Source organism: Bombus fervidus, chromosome 1 (assembly GCF_041682495.2).
Source record: "Bombus fervidus isolate BK054 chromosome 1, iyBomFerv1, whole genome shotgun sequence".
In the NCBI taxonomy this organism is placed as follows: domain Eukaryota; kingdom Metazoa; phylum Arthropoda; class Insecta; order Hymenoptera; family Apidae; genus Bombus; species Bombus fervidus.
The window spans coordinates 25,321,766-25,337,640 of record NC_091517.1 but is presented as its reverse complement, the minus strand read 5'-3'; positions in this window follow the sequence as shown (position 1 = coordinate 25,337,640).

The window sequence follows — 15,875 nt, the reverse complement described above, 5'->3', positions numbered from 1 at the left end:
GCAGAACGAGGGAGAACGAGGTAGGAGAACGGAGAAGGAAAGAGAGCGAGGAAGGGAACGAGAACCGCGATCCATCAAGAAGACAGAAGGGTTTGGGGTGATGTATCCGAGGATAGGTTGACCTCTGCGCCGGACACTATAAAATCACTCTTAAACATTCCTTCCTAAAACGATCGCGAGCTTTTAACGAAACGCTTGTCTTGGCGATCGATTTCCAACTTTCGAGTTCCGCGAAATCTCGATCGCGTTTCCATTCGGCTTCGTTTCGCGAATCATTCGCGTCGCGCAAACATCTCGGTGTATCGGCACGATTCCATCGAAACGTGGAAAAGTCTGGTGGAAGAGAATCGCGATGACGAGACGCGAGCCCCCCGAACAGAAGTAAATGCTGGATCTCGTATGCGACGAACGCAACGAAATATCGGATGACGTTTCGCTGTATAGTTGGCGTTTCATTGTAAAGCACCGCTGCTACCAGCCAGCCTCCCGGCGAAATGTCACGAAACGTCGGAAATTGGAAAGCTTATTCATATTTTTTCGATAGACGATAATGCGGTCTGCCGCGACGGATCGGGCACTTTCATTCCGCATACGTAATGCGAGAACCGAGCGAGGGATGGGAAAACCAGCCGCTCACCGATGGATACGAGCTCCTCGACGCGCAACCCCAACCAAGGTACCAGTTTCCAGCGCATCCCGACGATTCCACGACTCCAACACGGCCACAACTTCCCCCGCCCTTTTTCTCGCTCGCGGACAAAGACCAACGTGCGTAGTTACACCTACAAATTTGGCGAGTACGTCAACTGCATCGCCGGTCTCGTCGCGTCCATCGAAAATAAAACCGAACGAGAATCGTGATCTTCCGGTAGTCTCCGGACCATTTGTCGTTTATTTCACTCTCGGCGATCGACCCTCTTCGACAACGGAAACCTTAAGCGAGACTCGTACCGGACGACGCAGCGCGTCGCGGATCAAAACGAAATCTCGTCGTCTGGTCTCGCGGAACGAGTAACTATCGCGTTCTTTTCGAGCCTAACCAATGGTAAGATGACTGAATTTGGATGGCGCAGCCTGTTGGCGATTGGGTCGCGCAGTTTGGCCGATGCGGAAAAAGGGTCGAGGGAAGGGAGACCGAACGTAAATGCAAATGCAACGCAAACGCGAACGCGATCACATACCCGCCGAGAACCAGCATTGGAAATTAGACACACGTTTCATTTCCTGAAGCGACTGCGATTTCCGCAATAGCTTCAAATATTGGAAATATCTTGCGCTGTTCAATTTACCGCGAGATCAGCGATTCGAACGTGTTTTATAACGAAATTGAAAAAATCGGTTCGTCGACGTTTCTATTACCGACTCGCGTGAAACTCGATTCGACCCGGCACGACCCGGTTCGATTCTCCTAGAAAGGATAGCTATCGGCGAACGACCGATCACTCCGGCTATCGCCAACTATCGTCAACCACATCCAAATAAGCGATATTACGATGCTGTAACGATAACGTTCTAAATCGCACGGATGCAGACACGGTCGACGAAGATCGCGATCGGTGAACGTAAAAGCACGCGTGGATTCGCGCTCGATCCGCGAGAATGCGTTTATGGCTACGTCGAAGGATTGCCGTCTGGATGATCGGATAAAAAAATCGCAGGTCGATGGGAAAAGGTCAGAGGTGGGGATGAGATGTCAAATTCAGACACTCGGCTAAAAGAGGCGGTCGATTGGGTAGAGGGGCGCGCGCGAGAAGGGTCGAGTCGCGGAAAGTAGAGGAATCGACGGTGCACTTTATCGATGCCATAAAGACTAATATAATCCCGAGAAGGAAAAAGAGCGAGCGAAACGCGATAGACCAAACGACGGCGGGTGTCGACACGCACACGGTATCGAGGGAACGCGCACCAACGCACCACGGCAGGCTGTTTTTTACACGAAGTGGCTTTTTGCGGACGACAGGGCATTTAAGGGAATTGCTCCCTAGCGCCTTAGCTCGGTCGCAACGCTCCTCGCCTCGCCCTACTCCGTCCTGCTTCTCTGTGCCACGCCACTCCAGAAAAACTACTCGTTCCCGTTGTCGGTGGCGTCGTACTTTCACGTTTAGCGCAATAACTAAGCAAGTACCTTCGTTCAGCGATCTTTCTCTCGATGCCGGATTGCACCGATCGTTTTCTTGACACGAGCAATTGGAAGAATAAGATTATTCGCGAAATTAACACCACCAACGGACCAACCAACGACCGTGTCCCAGATCCTCTGGTTCTTTTCGAAAGACATCGCATCGGTCATGACGTTCCTATTCAGTTTCGCTCTCGTACCCGATATCGCGCTCCATTGCAACTCCTTTGTCGTTCTTCTCCGACTTTGAGGCGTTTTCTCTTTTCGTTCCTTCTTCTTTATTCTCGCGGCGTTGTTCTCATTCCGTCTATGGATAGACAGCGCGATTGCAACGACAAGCGCAACCGCAACCGCAACCGCCATCGCCACCGCCACCGCAACGACATTCGTTTTTGCCAGTAATTTTCACCCTCGTTTCGCCCTGTTTCTCCCTCTCGAGTTTCATCGTCTCTGCGACTACATCCACTTTCACGTTCGCGACAATGACGACGGCGACGAAAGAAAGTGGCGATGGTTCGCGTGTCTCTCGCGCATCGCACGAACCAGCCCTTATCGCAAATGACTGCTTCCGCCGAGTACGGAGCCATTTGGAAGGCGTAACGGCGTGGCGTTTTGGTTCTCACGGCGATCGCAACCCAAGTGCCTAATCCAGACGGTAACGACCTAACACAGCCGGTAAGCAACACCGCGGACAAAGACGAGGCTCGTTTTTCCTTTGAAAACGCGTCAAGGAGCGTTATCCTCGATAACGCGGCGTCGATAGGTCACCGCGTGTGCCTACGTTTACCAGCACCTTGCCTATTACGGTGCGTCCACGACAGTCGAGCGAACGCTCGCCCTTCTCCCACTCTGGCAAAGTTTGATAAAATGAAAGTGCGAACGAGCGTTTGTTCGCCGTTCGATTATGCCTTCGCTGCCAACGAAACTGTCGCTTAAACGAAACGGCGAATGAAACCACGGAGATGTAAAAAACGAAGCTGTCGCTCGAACACGAGCAAATACGTCGAATTCTTGTTTACACTTTGGTGTTTTAATTTTACTACAGCCGAGGATTGATAGGGTTTTTGCTCCTTTTGCGACGAAGAAGGCCAGAAACTTTCCCCTTCTCGTATCCAAATCCAGTAGCTATTCGATCGCGTAGAACGAGCGCTGTTCGACAAGATTCTCGTTACTCGTCGATCTCGATTCGACGTCTTATTATCGAGTTTAGTGAGTTGGCGAGTATAACGAGTGGCGTAGCATCTTCGTCGCGCGTTACACGATCGATCATACTCGAGGCTGCAGCCGCTAAGTAAATTACTCCGATTCGCAGATATACGATAGGTTGCGACTACAACGCGACCTAAAGTCGTCGATTGGTAAGCGACGCGACGCTTCGAATAAGTCGACAGCGCGGCGATCACGCGTTAACAAAATCATAAATCAAGGAGCGATCGCATTCGATTGGCGATAGTTGACCGCGCGACTAGCTGTTCGCGTGAATGGCAAGCGTAGTTTTAATTGAAACAGATAGAGCGATCAGCGAGTAGCGGTTAAACGCCTGGTGGGACGAGTAGCGTGCGCGACCCTTCGACGAAAGGGCGCTTGCTGGACGTCGAGCGTGGGGGATGTCTCGAGCGCGGTATACCCTTTCGTGGGATTATTCGGTGGGTAATGTATGGCAAACATAAATCACGGAATACGGGACGACCGGACGGCCGTACCTACGTGAAACTCACTGTCGACGATGATCCGCTCGACGCGCGGTTCGGTTAAACTAATTGCCGAACACTCTGTTCGCCACGCCACCGATTCGTTTTCTCCACCGCTGCTCCTCCTTTTTCCTCTCTTTTTCTTTCTCTTCCTTTTTCTCTCTCAGCTTTGGCCCCTACCGACGATCGAGCAACGATACGAGATCGCTCTTGGTTCTCGTCGAACGCGTACGACCGCAGTTTAAAGAAGGTCGTTCGGCCGTTCGATAAGAAGCAAGAATATTTAAAAGAAAAGAAAGGCGTGATAGCACGTGGCAGTCGGTAGTCGAGGGTGTAATTCTAATTACGTGGAGTATCCCGTTGCAGATTTACGAGGTCAGCCATACACGTGTACGAATCACTCGTGCACCCTTTCCACGTAGCCCTGTGACTTTTCTCCCGTGCTTCGCCACTCCATTTACATATGAATTAAACTATTACGCCCCATACGGCAACCGCGTTAAACCGCTTCGCTACCGGCTCTCTTCCGCTGCTCCTGCCAACCTGTTCTCCGCTCCGGACTGCAGCCCGTTGCCTATTGCCCACCACTTGCTTCCCATTACCCGTTACCCGTTACCCATTACCTATTACTCGCGCGCGATCTATCACCGCCAAACTCATTTCGTTTCGCGCTTCTTTCTTCCGTTTTCACACCGCTTGGTCTACGATTCCACCCGATCCACCCTCTCTCTCTCTCTCTCTTTCTCTCTCTTTTTTTTAATTTTCTATCTCTCGCCGCAGAAAAGGCCAAAACAGCCACCCTTTATTTTCTACTCGAACCGTGACTCGCCGAATCACCCCTTTCGCTTTATCCTTGATAAGTATAAACCGGTCCGTTAATGGAAACCACTTGAATATTTCATCTTCTTCTGCCGTGATGAGCCGAGCCCGCGTACAGGCTGTCCAATCCAGTACGGCTTCCTAAGCGGCTGAAAATTCGCTAAATGTACCTACTGAAAGAGAGAGAGAGCGCGCGAAGAGAACGAGAAGAGAGGCTTACCTCGGATAAGAATTACGTCTTCTCGCTGACTGAATCACGAGGAACCGCGAACGAAGGAAAGCGAGTACGATTTTATCGCTAGATAAGATAAGATGTATCGCTTGTAGATAAGAGTAGATGTTTAAGTCGTGGTGATTTCGTAATTTGGCCGAGGTTAATTATCAACTCGATTGGAACGCCGTGGTCGTTAGTGAAACAAAAGAGATGAAAAATGAGAGAACGAAGGAAGAGAAAGGGCTGGCGTGTTTTTTCGCGGGTGCTACGATCAATTGAAAGGAACGAAAAGCTCGCGTTGATTCGTGGAACGACGGTCGCGATACCGAACGAAACGAGAGATACCGAAACGACCACGCCGATGACCTCGCCTGTTCTACGGGTTAAAATCGATAGCTCGTACGGTCGAGCCCAAGTTCGGTACAAAACACTCGTGTTCTGTTTAATATTGCAGGATGCGAGCTAATGCGCACCGGTCTCGTTAATGCCAACCCTTGCCTCGCTTCTACCACAGACTCGACTTTGTTGTCGCGATAAAATCATCCGCTTTCCGCGTTTTCCACTCGCCGACTCGTAACGACGCTCGCGTAAAATCGTAAGTCTATGTTTCTAGCGCATTCTTTTCGTGCGTTACGCGCGACGTTGTTTCTCGAATAATCGAAAAAGAGAGGAAAACCGAAGAAAGGAAAGAAAGCGAGCGAGACTGGTCACGTTTGGACGTGTGCGTGCCACGGTTAAAACGCAGTTATCCGTTCGTTAATTCCGACGATCAGAACGTTGCTAGCCAGAATGTCGGGGTTTGGCGACCCCTTTTGACGGCAGTGTCGGTAACCACTCCATGCGGTAGCGTACTAATTGCAGCCACGGATGCCGGTTACTGCTCTTCGGGGTTAATCCTCAGCGGCGTAAGAACGAGAAACGGAGATGTGGAAGCGACGCGTAAACGCCTACTTTTCCACGATCGCTACGCCTTTGCGGTCAAAGAGTTGCGGTAAACTCGTCCGAGGAAACGCTTACGAACCAGCCGTTAGCGCGGTTACAAGATTCTTGGTAATTACGTGTGATTAATGCCACCAATTAAAGAAACGCGGTAGAAACGTTTGTACCGTGTGTCACGAGTTCTTTTTCCATCTACCTTTACTTACTCGCCCGATTCTCGTCTTGGTTCGTTAATTACTCGTTTTCTTCCTTCCTTCCTTCCTTCCTTCCTTCCTTCCTTCCTTCTTTCCTTCTTCTGGTTCGCTTCGTTTCATAACGGTAGAAAATCTTGCTAACTTACTCGTCGCATTCTCGTTTAATCGCTCGGCGATCGTACAACCTAAGTACGTATGAAATTTTTGACGCGTCATTCGCTAAGAATTTGTCACAACCGATAGGATGGGAAACACTTGTTGGTCGACTCGCTGCAACAATCCGAACATAATACGATACTTTCTAAAGCAATTCCGTCGGTTCCCGAGAGAATTTTCCTTTGGATTCGAGTTTCGTTCCGTCCCTGAGAATTTATGCGCGTTTTCGAGGGAGACGAGAACGCGGAAGAGTAGGGGAGCGACCGCACGCGAGTCAACCTATCGCTTACCCGTTATTTATTTCCCAAAATTTGAAAATTATACCGCATTTAATTCACCATCCTTCCCTCCTTCGCCTCCCTTCTTAGTGCCCGTTTACTACCTCCGTGTTTTATTCATGTCGCAATAAATAAGGAACAAAAGAGTAGTTTGTGAAAAACGCGAGCGCGAATCTGCGATTTTTCCTCTCCCGCTCTTTCCTTCTCCCACCGAGCTCGATACTCAGCCTCGAAACTTACGTTCTATAATATTCTTCGTTATTCGCGTTTCTTCTAATTTCGTGCCGCTTTTGCACCCATCCTTTACCGAGGTAGCTTCGCCTTCGATTTTGTCAGATCTCCCGAGATCAGCCCGAACAACCGATATTGTTACAACATTCTAACGTATCGCAAATATGCGTAAACGAGCGCGGTTCGACGCGTGCTTTCGCCAAATGGAAAAGTGTTTGAAACCCAGGACGCTCGGTGAGACGGAAAGCGAGGAGAAAGCGAGACGATTGACGGATTTCGCGTGGCGTTTCGAGTCTCTAAAGCATTACGTAGAACGACTACCGCGAATCGAAACGCGACCGTTCGATGCAAGATAGCGTCGTGTAGGAAAAGAAGACGCGGAGAAGCGCGGGAGGTGGTAGGGAGCCAGAGCAAGGGATTATTAATTTTTGGAGAGTACGGTCTTTCGCAGCGAAACGAGGACGCGATGCGACGGTGGAGTAGTGGATCGAAAGGGGGTAGAAGATAGAAGGAACGGGCCTTGGCAGATGGCACCCGAGGGGATATCCTTGTCCAGGATATCAAGGGTTACCCATCACCATCGCGCGGGGACGGCAAATGCGCGCAAGTAAAGGGTAACTGATTCTAATCGCGCGCCCTCCGCGCTGTAACCTACTACGTTACTATGATGAATGGGCGAAGCGCCTCGTGACTACCGAATGCTCGGTCAATGTGGCCCGAGATATTAAAATCCGCGTGATCGATCTACGTCGTACGTCGTACGTAAGTATGTACGTCGTATGTACGTGGTACGTACCGCGATACACGCATCCACCGCAAGTACTTTAACCTGATCTTTCGCTCTACGTTCGTGTTCCACTGTGCGCGTAAATACACGCGTCAGCGAGAATCGACGTCTAAATAGACGGAGCTATCGATATCTGGACGAATCGTAGACAAAGAGGGAAGAAGGCCGGTGAAATTTTCTCGAATCGTCGCTACACGCCAACGCGTATCTCCGCGCGTGGAACGTTTCACCGACCAACGCAAAGTTTCGACGATAATTACCGCCGACGTGATAATTCGCGACTGCTACTTTCGCCGGTATCATGCACTTATTGCCGTACGGCTGAATCGGGAAAACCGATGAAAAAATTAACCCGGGTCGAGAAAAACGAGCCGGTTATAGGTATATAGCGTCTACCAAACGCAGAATCAGATACGGAATTGCGAACCATTTTAATACGACGCCTCGTAATTCATGCGACGGGAGGACCGCGCATTTTTATTGGTACGCGCCGATCGAGATAACGATCTAAATTGAATCGGATACGAGTACGTTCTGGCGTACCGTTTTCATAAACACGGTGCGCAACACGAAGCCCAGCCAACGGCCAGCCAATATTTTTACGTCGTTCTCCACTGGCCACTGCCAGAATCAACTTCGAAAAGTCCCGATATCAGCGCGTCAACGCGTTTCCGACAAGTCACCGAACGATCGGTGGGACTTTGAAACTTGGAGGGGGGAAGGGACTCGTTCGCGTTCACCTACACCGATACTCTCGAATTTCTACGTTCGATCTTCTCTCGATGACGTATACGCGCTCGTTTGCGATCGACGATCATCGACTACGAATGTACGCGAGGTTTCTTAAACCGACAACCGGAAAGATAACTGTCGGATACCATCTGCTAACGACGCGTTCGCTACCGATCGCAACCAAGAGCGGATCTCCGAAAGAGAGGAACCGACCGTGGCCGACCGAAACGATCTCTTTCCCTTCTTCCTTCTCCGAACGCGACAGACAATTCTACTTGGGATAAAATCGGTCGAAATCCTCCAAGGGCCACCATCGACGCGGCCCGAGAGAAGGGGAGATGATTCAGAGATATCGCTCGACATAAAACCCTTAAGGTTCAAATTTGCATGTTACAACCTACGTACCCCACCTTACGGATTTTCCCCCGCGGTAGACTTTCGACTTGGACCGCTTCGACACTCCTGCCACTGTCCGCCTTCGTCACATCCCCGAGCTTAGTCTTATCCCTGCTATTTTGAATGTAAGATACGCTCGCCTATCTTTTTCTTCCTTCCTTCCTTTCTACCTTCCTTCCTTTCTACCTTCTTTCCTTCCTTCCTTTCTCCCTACCTTCCAACCTTTCTTCCTTTCTTCCTTCCTTCCGAACTCCCTCTCCCCCTCCTTTCTTTTCTCTTGCTCTTTTCATTCTCCTTCTCTTTCTCTGCATCTCATCGTCGTTTTATTCCACCTCGTACATCGGCTTACCGTTTCGTCGCCTTTTGAACAGTGTCATTTTTAAGCTTCTTCGCATCGACAATTCGTCGACAGATTTCCTTGATTAATCGTCGCGTTCCCGAGTGAATTTCTCCGACACCCGACATCGCGATATGAACTTCGATTGCAACAAATTCGTTCGTTTCGAATTTTTGTAATTTCGGAAACAAGTATGATAAGGCGTTATATTACGGACGATAAGGAGAGGAAAGACGACAAGGAAGAAAAGAAAAAAAAAAGGAAGAGGATAAATGTAGTTTTAATCGGGATGAGAGATATAGGTCGTCCCCGTAATTTACGAGTATACGAGTGCGTTGAGTAGGCTCGCCGTGGATCCAACGGCGCACCAAACGATAACTATTTGTCGAAGGGCACCCCTTTCGTTTGCACAGACTGTGCGAAATCGTGAGTCGGAGCACGGTCGAAGGCGGTGGCGAACGGTTACGATTAGGTTGTTGCGCATATTCAGATACCGCGCCGTAGCGATCTTCGCAACGAGCACCGATCCCAAGTGCCGTGTGCGTGCACGGACCGTGGTAACGTAAATTAAAGGACGTCGCGTAGTTGCCTCCACGGCCAAACAAACTTGCCGGATCTCCCTTGTTTACCTACATCTCGTCAAATTGAACCGTGCTGCCTCTCTTTCGACTACTCGGTCTACCTTCGTGTCTCTATCTGCGTCGTCTCCGTCTTCGTCTCTGTATTTCCGTCGTCAGTCGTCGCACAAGCGCTCCGCGATACGTCTTCCGTATTTTCTACCTCCCTTTCCTTTGCCTCAAACGTACCGTACTCCGTTCAGAGTCGTCACCAAGAGTCGCAGCCCAAGGATCGTTATCGCGCGTGCCAAACCGATCGCTTCTTTCGAATCAAACGCAATTTCATCCGCCTTTTTTCTTTTCTCTCGCTGTACGCACTTTGCCGTACGAACGACTACGGGCTCGACGCCCTACGCTCTTTAGAGAACGGCTAAACTAGAAATGCAAGAAAGAGAACGGAAGCAGGAAGGAAAAAAGACGCGTGTATATTCTTTCGCAGGCTATCGATTCCAGCACGGTGGAACGACTCTCGGGAATGACGAACGACCGTGCGTGCCACTGGAGGACAAAAGTTTCGTATTCCCGCGGTATTCGTCGGCCGTTATTTATTTCGACAGCGTATTATTGTTGTTTATTATCTAAAGTTCGGTACATTTAACTCGCCATCGTTTCACCGGCGGGAACAACACGGGAGGAACGATCTCCAAGTAGAAGAATCTTTCTGCCGCGCCGCGCCGACTGACAAGTTGCAGCAAGGGATAAAATAAAGTTCGATCCTTCTCTTTCGCACGTTCTTCCGTATTTTCCTTGAAAACTGACAACGCGGTATCCTAGATACGGCACGCGCATCGCGACGCTCCGACGTCCGTCCGTATTACGCGAGCGGCCAGCGACTCGAGCGCGCCGAAAGATATTTCGACAGGAAATCCGATAAGCGATCGACCGATGCTCGATTATTCGAGATATGACGAAACGAAGCACAAAACCCGATTCGGTTTGCATCCGTGCGGTAACGTTCATCGTCGGGTTGTCAACCGAAACGTGTGACCGAAACGATCGCGTAACGATCGATCGCCGGTCCTACAGACCGATAATTATCACCAGACGCAGATGTTCGCTGGAAAATCGGAACGCGTTCACACGCGACCGTTCGGTCACGACTACCGGCTACGCGTAAATCGTGCTGCGCCACCTGTTTGCGCGACAGTCACCATCTGCATCGACGGCGCGGCGATTCCATCGCAAATCGTTCTTGACTCGCTACCTTCGACTCGGACCAAGGACCAAATTTTCAAAGAAAGATGCGAACAACGAGCTGAGATACCAGACTGGACGAGAATTAAAATCGAATCACGCGAATTACGCTAACGAAGCGAACGTATCGTAATAGCATTCTGCATGAGGCGACGCGACGCGATGCGACGATGGTCCTAGGAAAGCTCATGTACGATCGTACGGCCGACCGACCAACAACCGTACAATCAGAGGAGGAAGGGGGCGAACAGTGAGATTTACCCTAGAGCCCCGGGCAACCGCAACCCCCGAGCGATTTCGATTATCGATAGCACTCGTTTTAAAACACCCTGTGTGTCGATTCGTCGGGCTCTCCGCGCTGGCCCTCGTCCCCTTCCATCCAACGAAACCCTCCCTATTCTTTTTATTCCCTCCTCGTTGACGGACGCAACGCGACGCGACGCGATTGTCACATCGGAGAATCGTAGTCCCCCCCCCCAGATGCCATTCTAGATCCGTTCGATCGGCTTGGCGATTCGCGGTTTCCGATTCTCGGTTACTCGTTCGTAAACACCTGCAGCTACACCCTGTACTCGTAAGCCCACCAACCGACGCATCTCTCTTTCTCTGCCTCTCTCTTCGTTTCGTTAGTCGGCTTGTCTACCTATTATTGGCGTTTCTACCATCCATCCGTCGCATTCTTTGCATTTGCGTTCTCTTACATACAGTATATGTACAGTATACGTACGTGTACGTATACTACTTTTATCAACGTCGGAAAATATCATTCACCTTTTTCTAGTACGGACGAAAGATGAATTCTCTATAAAGTTTTGTTTTCTCTCCCCTCTTCGTTTTCGTTGCTTATTCGACGGAACGGATTCTAAGCTTTTCTAAGCTGAGATCGTAGAGATCGCGATATTCTAGCCTCGCGAAACTACCGAAACCGACGTTTGCTGGGTATCGTTCCATTAGAGGCTGGGTCGACAATAGACCCTTAGCAGACGATAAGGCGAGCGACTTTCGACAGGGTGCCGAAGCGTTCGCGTCTCGTTCCATCTCGTCTTTTCCCGTTTAGTCTCGTTTGCTCTCGGGGGAACGATCGCTCATCTCGAAATACCGTTTGTTCACAGTGCGCCCGATGCGGTCGTACCATCCACCCGCTCAACCGAGACCCTCCTCCATCCCCGACACCTAATCTTCGCCATTCCGTGTCAACTATCTTACATCGATCATCCGACCGATACTATTAAATTTTTTCCTGCCGTAAAAGTTGAACAGTCTCGTTTGCCGCGGTATGTTTCTCGTTGTACTTTGCGATTCCATTTTAAGGAGAGAATAGTAACGCGAGGACGATCTTTACCCTGTCGAGAGTGTCCGCCAAGGAAAGCAACCGAACAGCCTTTTATGAAAATGACCACTTAAGGAAAGAAAAAGCGAAACGAAATAAAAACTAATGTATGCGAATGGTGGTGGATGGGATATCGGCTCGATTTACATAGTCCGCGCGAACCGACGCGGCCCGACTCGATTTGCCGCGGGACGAACAACGGGGAACACCGCTGTTTAAGAATATATCGATGCGCCGTTACGTAGACTAACATAAAATTGCTTTTACCTCTTATTAACAATTCATATTTCTTGCGCGAAAATCGTCCGCGATAAAAAGTTAGCGACAGGGAGATTTTTCTTCTCCTGATATTTCATGTTGAAGAAACGACGAAATAGGGAAGCAACGAGCAAGGGAAAGGGGAAAAGAGAGCGTCGATGACAACCAAGCTGCTTCGAAGAAGGGGGAAATTTTTGGAAAATTTCCCTCTCGTAAATTCGATGGGTAGGTTTCGAGCGAATGAAAGAATTCGTCGGCAAAAGCACGATAAAACTTGTCGATCCGACGCCCCCATCGCTGTTCGATCATTCGTCGTTAGGTTCTTGACTATTGCCTCCGAAAATCTGTTCGATATAGAAATCGACCCTTCCCTGAGAAGCATTGTATGCGGATCTAATTACTTCCGGTCGGTCGTCCGCACCGCTCGATACACGCATATCCGGGATATTACGAGTCGTAGCTCGAATCTGCGCGAGAACGCTCTAAACTCTAAACCACTGGTCGACAGCTGCTGGCTGAAAAATATTTTTCGATTTTATTCGCTAAATCGTTGAACTTGGCGCAACGACGACATTCAACTTCCATAAAAGTCGTTCAACTTTCGCCGACACATTCCTTACATGGTTGTTTCGTATAACGTTTGAAATCGCTACTCGTTTCGAGGCTCGTCAAATTGGACGATCGGTAAAAGCTCGACGAAACGAGATTCGAGATGGGTGGTTCGACGATGAAACGTTCGACGATGGGAGAAGAACGGTGCTAAAGTAATGCTCGTGAGTAAAGCAGTAGTACCGAGTTAGGAATGCTTTGAACTTGCCGCAGCTTTGTCGCGAATCTCTTACGCCCTACGTTCCACGTTCGACACACCAACGCGCCGCTCCTGCGTCAGCTACCGTTTAATATTTCCAAAGTGCTTCCACCGTAGTAACAGTAAATCCACTGATTTACGGATTACGTGCTATCGAACGTGACTACGTTTTTTGATCGACGGAATCGACTTGCTCGATTATACTTACGGCTATGTAATTATATCGATCGTAATCGGTCGATTAGCTTCTGTCCTCTTCTCTTCTTTTCCCGTTTCTCTCGTTTCTTCTTTCTTTTTTTTTTTTTTTTTTTACAATTTTACGAGGAAAAGTAGAGATTGCGATTAAAAACCCCGAGATAAAAAAAAAACCGGGGAAAAAAGAAAAAGAGAAGGAGAAAGAACGAAGACGACATAGAGGGTAGTAATGTCGTTGAAGAATCCCTGCGTTGCTTTGACGCTCGTCACTCTTCGGGATTACGGTTAAGACCAAGGTGGTGGTCGTTCAACTTTCTATCTCTCGTCACTTTCTAAGCGCAGTCGTCTGTAAAAAACGCGAAGCTCGCTTTTTATTCAGTCAAAGCCAAAGTAGAACGCGCTCGCGCACCGCATGCTTTGATCTTTGAGAACGTCTTTTCGAATCTATTAAGTACTTTTTCCGAATCGAACGACTAAATAAGAGAAATCCACTGTGCGTACTATGCGTATATGTGTGCATATACGTACGAACAAACGATTATTTCAATTACAGCGAGATAAATTTCACGCGATTCGTACGTACTAAAACAATATTACGACGATGAAAATAGCTTTCGTTCGGAATCGTTATTCGTTTACCGTGAAAGAGACTCGACCCGGTTCTCGTATTCCTGACGCGTTTCTAGATATAGCAACCAACAATGTTCTTTTATGTTCGTGAAGCGAGATAAGCGGTCATTTTTCACGGATATATAAATGCAGGTTATTAATACGTTCGTATTACGGGGCACATAGAGGAGGTAATTAGCTGACGGTTCATCAGTCACTCCGGCACGTACATAACAGCCATATCCCTGACGCATCGTTGCCGTTCCGAAGCAAAAAAGTGTTGATCCTTCCCGAGCGCAACAACGACCTGCAGGATACCGGACGCATTAAGAAGCTAATGAAACGTCGGATCGTACCTCCAGAGAACCTTCTGAACGCGACGTTCTCTATCGATTCTTAATCGCCTTGTACGCAGATAAATCCTTCCAATTCATTCTCCTCTGCTCGATTTACCTTCCTACCAATAGAAGTGACAAGTTATTTCAACGAGATGCGACAAAGTATCTGGTACGGAGAAAAATAAAAACGCTGTCAAGGAGACGATTCGTTCCGTTCGGAAGTCCAGCTACTCGATTCGTCAAGGCTCGATGATACGAAAGTACGATGAACGCGATAGACATCGGATGATAGGCATTGTACGCTCGCGTTCTTTTATTCTCTGATCCAAGATCATCGGTAGTTAAATACCGAGAATGACAAAGATAGAACGACAAGTCGATTTGCCAGTCCTCGTTTCGCCCTTTCGTATCGTTTTTTCTTTTTCTTTTTCAAGTGTTTCTTATAAAAATATAAAAGACGCGCGTAATTTGAATGGCCGCGGAATATCGAAAGTCGATCGAATCGTATTTAAGTAGCGAAGAAAAGAGAAAGAAGCGATCCGACGAGGGAATTTCGGCCGATTCGATCGGTTCTGTCGAAGGGAGCACGTTGTCTCGCGCGTGCGACCGTAGAAAGGTGAGCTTCCACCTTTCAACTTCATGGGGGTGGTTTCTCGGTGATAAAGTGCAAGGAGAATCGCGCACGAGGTCACCCCGACAGCGTCCCCATTGGCAGCCCAGTTTCAAGCTAGAATCGTGATTGGTCGAAGGTCGTGGGTCGCCTCACCTACCCTCTATCCAACGTGACCTCCCACGCGAACTCGCGAGATAACTACCACCCTTCCACCTTTTCCGGGTTTCGCTCGCCGTTCACAGCATCTATATCCCTACCCTACTGGTCCTTTACCAGTTCCATACCACACACACCGTTCTTCCTACCATACTCGCCTCTACGGTGGCCGTAGTCGTAGTCATAACCGCTCTCCTATACGGTTTTCTTTGGAATTTCCTTTGAAAGTCCCTTGCTCGATAACTCGTCGTCGCATGACCATGATCGTAACCAGTACCCGTACAACGGATTCTTTATCTTGATTATCGGCTCGACGAACGTTCGCACAATGCAAATACGCGGTTAATTATTCTTAGCTATGAACGATTCGTTTGAAAAACCCGTTTACGAGACGCATTTATGATCAGTTTACCGTTCAGAAGCGTACTCGACCGATTTGATTTCCACGTCAACGGGACGAACGAATTACGAGTTTTAAAAGAAAATCTTTAAAACTGTTTTGCAATTCGAAGGCTAATCGTCGCGCTGACTGGTCGTGTTAACAGCGTAAGCAGGCTGTATGCGAGATACCATTTGCTGTTATTATTTGGAAAAGTGCTATTCGCGCATCTGTAACATATGTAATTACTCTAACGCAATTACGAGCACGCCGCTACAGCCTGCTTCTTGTCTCGAGAAAATGGATTACTTTCCAACTGATTCCATTAACGCGATTCCGATACATCGCCTGACGATCGAACCGTCTATCGATTGTTTTCACGTTTAGCTTTAAACACCGAAATGATACACTATAAATAGAAACGATATCGTACAAAGGTCGCACAAGTTCTGATCGACTCGCACCGATTCAGCCCTAAATACGAT